This window comes from Hemicordylus capensis, chromosome 6 (genome assembly GCF_027244095.1).
Source record: "Hemicordylus capensis ecotype Gifberg chromosome 6, rHemCap1.1.pri, whole genome shotgun sequence".
NCBI lineage: Eukaryota > Metazoa > Chordata > Lepidosauria > Squamata > Cordylidae > Hemicordylus > Hemicordylus capensis.
The window spans coordinates 42,657,199-42,661,511 of NC_069662.1; positions in this window are offsets into that span (position 1 = coordinate 42,657,199).

The window sequence follows — 4,313 nt, forward strand, 5'->3', positions numbered from 1 at the left end:
TACTTAGGGTTGCCATTTCCCCCGGAATTTAGGGTAGCCCCCGGATTTAGGCTCCTCCCCGGCTGCTAAATTCCACCCAGATTTACACGGATTTCAAATGTGCTGCCCAGATTTTACTCTGGAGGGCAGAGGAGGAGGGGAAAGTATACAAATCTGTCAAAAAAAAAATTTAAAATAGCACATTAGTTGCTGCATAATTTGCATAATATGCAAATTAGACCACCTGGATTTGGGAAGCTTGAATATGAGTTCTCTTAGAGAACACCTTCTTCTACACGATCCCCACCACACGTTAAAGTCATCCGAGAAGGTCCGTCTCCAGTTGCCACCGGTTTGTCTGGTGGCAACGCAGAGGCGGGCCCTCTCTGTAGCTGCTCCTGGGCTGTGGAATGCACTCCTGGCAGAAATTCATAATTTGAGATCATTACTGTCCTTCAAGAGAGCTCTTCCAGGGTTTTTTTAAGTGATTGACAAACTGTTTTTAAATTGTTTTAAACTGCTGCCCTGATTTCCAGGGTTTTTTAGCTGTTTGAATGGTTTAATTGGTTTTATTTTGTTTTTATACTTTGATTTTAACTGTTAACTTGTTTTAATTGTTTTTATCGTGCTGTAAACCGCCCTGAGCCATTTTGGAAGGGTGGTATAGAAATCAAATAAATCAATCAATAAATAAGGCGACCCCAAATTTACTGGAATCTTTCTTCCAAATTACTTTCGGCTTAGAAGCCTTTGCATACATCCTGGTCACCTGACTAAAAATGCTGAGTTCCTGATGTGAAGCATCTTGGATTCCCACCCATATGGTATTATTTTTGAAATTCACATGCAGTATAGCCTGGGACATAATAGACTACCAGGGTCAGGAAGGCTGAGGTTGCGATTCAGCAAACTCTATTGTTGAATCATCCCAAATGAATTTTATTGGGTGCAGCTCCCCACCCCCAGCATCCTGTCTGTAGCTGCAAAAACAGCTGACACATAGAGAAAGGATTGGTTGAAGTACCTCAGCAGCCTGAGTGGGAGAAGTCTTGTGCACAATCAAGTTGTGGAGCGATTCACGAATTATTTGCAGCCAGATAAGAAACAATGTCTGAAGTAAGGCTGCAGAACATGTCCAGGCAAAAAAGGATCTCAAAAGTATCAACAACAACAAAAACAAAAAGCCACACACACCACCACTATTACTAATATACCACTTTTCAACCAAAATTCTCAAAGAGGTTGACAATGAATGAATGAATGAGACTGCTCCATGCCCCCAAAGGGATTAAAATCTATTAAAAATAAACCCTATAAGGTATACACCAGCATCAGAAGGATGCTGTGCTGGGGCTGGATAGGGCCAGTTCCTCTCCCCTGCTTTATATAAGAGAGCCAACATTTTAAAGGTGCTTCATACATGCATACAGAACTGTAGCTGCATGTATTTAGTGACTGACAAAATGTTTGAGAAACATTGTTTCCTCTTTGGACTCTCCAAAACGATGATGGATATCATCGTTCCTTCTCTGGCATCTCCAAGATAGGACAAGATTTTTTTTTTATATATAGGACAAGATTTTTTTATTGAACCAACAAACTACCAAAGCATATAGTACGTTGCCAAAGCACAATTATATACAAAGTGGTTGTTTGTACATGATATATCTACAAAGATTTACACACAAGGATTTGGAAACACACAAGTTATGAAGTATATGCAGGTAGTACTGTAACTCGGGGGTGGGGGATTTCAAGGCACATCAGGTAATCGGGTTTACATCCGACGTCCATTTCCACAATTTGTCCCATTGCTGTTTAGAAGAGATACTCTTGTCTTTTTGCACATAACCATATAAACTTTTCCAGAAGAGATTTACTGTCTCATCTGCGTGAACCTCTTGGTCGCGTCTTCCCTCCCTATTCCTATGCACGAGCATTGCATAAATGACATACAAGTTTACTAACCTGATTACGAGATAGGGCTAAGAGAGATTCCTGCCTGCAACCTTGGAGAAGCCGCTGCCAGTCTGTGTAGACAATACTGAGCGAGATGCACCTATGATCTGACTCAGTATATGGCAGCTTCCTATGTTCCTATGATAACCACCCTGACTTTCCTCCGCCTTACACCCAATAGGCTGCCCTTTTGACTTTATTTTATTTAACACATGTATATACTGCCCAAAACTGATGTCTCTGGGCGGTTTACAATAAACACAGTACAAATTAAAACAGAAATAATAAATTAAAACAATTTAAAATTTAACACAAACTGTTAAAAACCATTAAAAACTTTAAATCTAATTAAAAGCCTGAGTGAACAAATGTGTCCTTAACTGCCCTTTTAAAAATTGTCAAAGATGGGGTGGCTCTTATTTCACCAGGGAGTGCATTCCAAAGTCTCTGGACAGCAATGGAGAAGTGGGGATCATGGCCAGGAGCTGGGGGCGTGTGTTCTTTGAACCCTTTTGCTCAATTATAACTATGCCCCTGATCATGGCAAAGAAGACATTATCTTAAATGCCCAGAGCCTAAGCCATGTGGGGCTTTATAGGTTATAAACAGCACCTTGTATTTTGCCCAGAAACTTATGGGCAGCCAGTGTAGCTCTTTCAATACTGGAGTATTATGGTCTCTCTGAGATGACCCAGAGACCACCCTGACTGATGCATTCTGTACCAACTGCAGTTTCCAGACTATGTACAAAAGCAGCCCCACAGTAGTCAAGTCTGGAGGTTACTAGCATATGTATCACTGTTCTTAGGTCGTTTATTTCAAGAAATGGATGCAACTATATCTGCCAAAGCTGACAAAAAACACTTCTGGCCACCGCCTCAATCTGGGACACCAGGAAGATGTTAGGATCCAGAAGCACCCCCAGATTGCGGACCTGTTCTTTCTGGGAAAGTGTGACCCCATCCAGAACCAGCAGATAAAAATCATCTCCCGAGTGCCAACCCTGCACAATGAGTACCTCCGTCTTATCTGGATTCAGTCTCAATTTGCTATCCCTCATCCAGCCCATCCCTGCCTCCAGGCAAGCATTTAGGGAGGTTATGCCTTCTCCCAATGAGGTTGACATGAAGAAAATAGATTTGGGTGTCTTCAGCATACTGAAAACTCCCTGCACCAAATCTCCTGAAGATCACTCCCAGTGGTTTCATGTAGATGTTAAACAACATTGGAGACAATATGGAGCCCTGAGGGACACCATACAAAAGTTCAGATTTTGAAGAGCAACAGTCTCCAAGGGACACCATCTGGAATCTGCCTGAGAGGTAGAAGCAGAACCATTACCAAGCAGTGCCTCCCACCCCCAACCCTCTCAGATGCTCCAGAAAGACACTATGGCCAATGATATCTAAAGCCACCAAGAGATCCAAAAGAACCAACAGAGTCACACTCCCTCTGTCAATTGCCAATTGGAGATCATCCATCAGGCCGACCAAGGTAGTCTTCACCCCACAGCCTGCCTGAAAACCAGTTTGAAATGGGTCTAGATAATCCGTTTCCTCCAAGACTGCCTGGAGCTGGAAGGCCTCCATTGGCTTGATCAGAAAATTGGAGACAGGCCTATAGTTGCTTAACTCTGAAGGATCCAATGCAGGTTTCTTCAAAAGAAGTCTCATAATTGCCTTCTTGAGACAAGGAGGCATCCTGACCTCGCTGCTTATCTATGCATCTTTATCTTCAGTATTTCCTGCCTCCTGCCATTTCCCTTGCAAACCACTGTCTAGAGAAAGATAAGCTGAAGAGATGGATTATGGGCAGTTGTTAACACCTCGATAAATACCAAGATAAGGTTCAAATCTGCCAGGAAATCATATCCAATCAGCATTCCCTCTAACAGGGAATCCCAGATATTGTTGGATGCAACTTCCAGCATCCCCAGCTGTGATGGCCTTTGGCTGGGAATTATGAGAGTTGTAGTCAACAAAATCTGAGATTCCCTGTTAAAGGGAATGCTGTACCCAATACACCCACAAAGCTTGTTCTGAACATCCATAGCTGTAAACTCTTTTAGCTATTGGTTAAGAATTCAACATTCTGAGAGTCTAAGCCAGGAATAGGCAACCTTGGCTCTCTAGCTGTTGCTGATTTACAACTCCCACCATCCCCAGCCATAACAAATTGTGCCTGGGGATGATGGGAGTTGTAGTTCAACAACAGCTGGAGAACCAAGGTTCCCTACCCCTGGTCTAAGCTTTATTTAAAGAGTGATCTACACCTGATGACTTCAAAGATACATGTAAAAACACAAAGGCAATGCACTATAACATCTCAGTTATAGAGGGGAGCTACACAAGACTACTGTGTTCAGAAAAATGGGG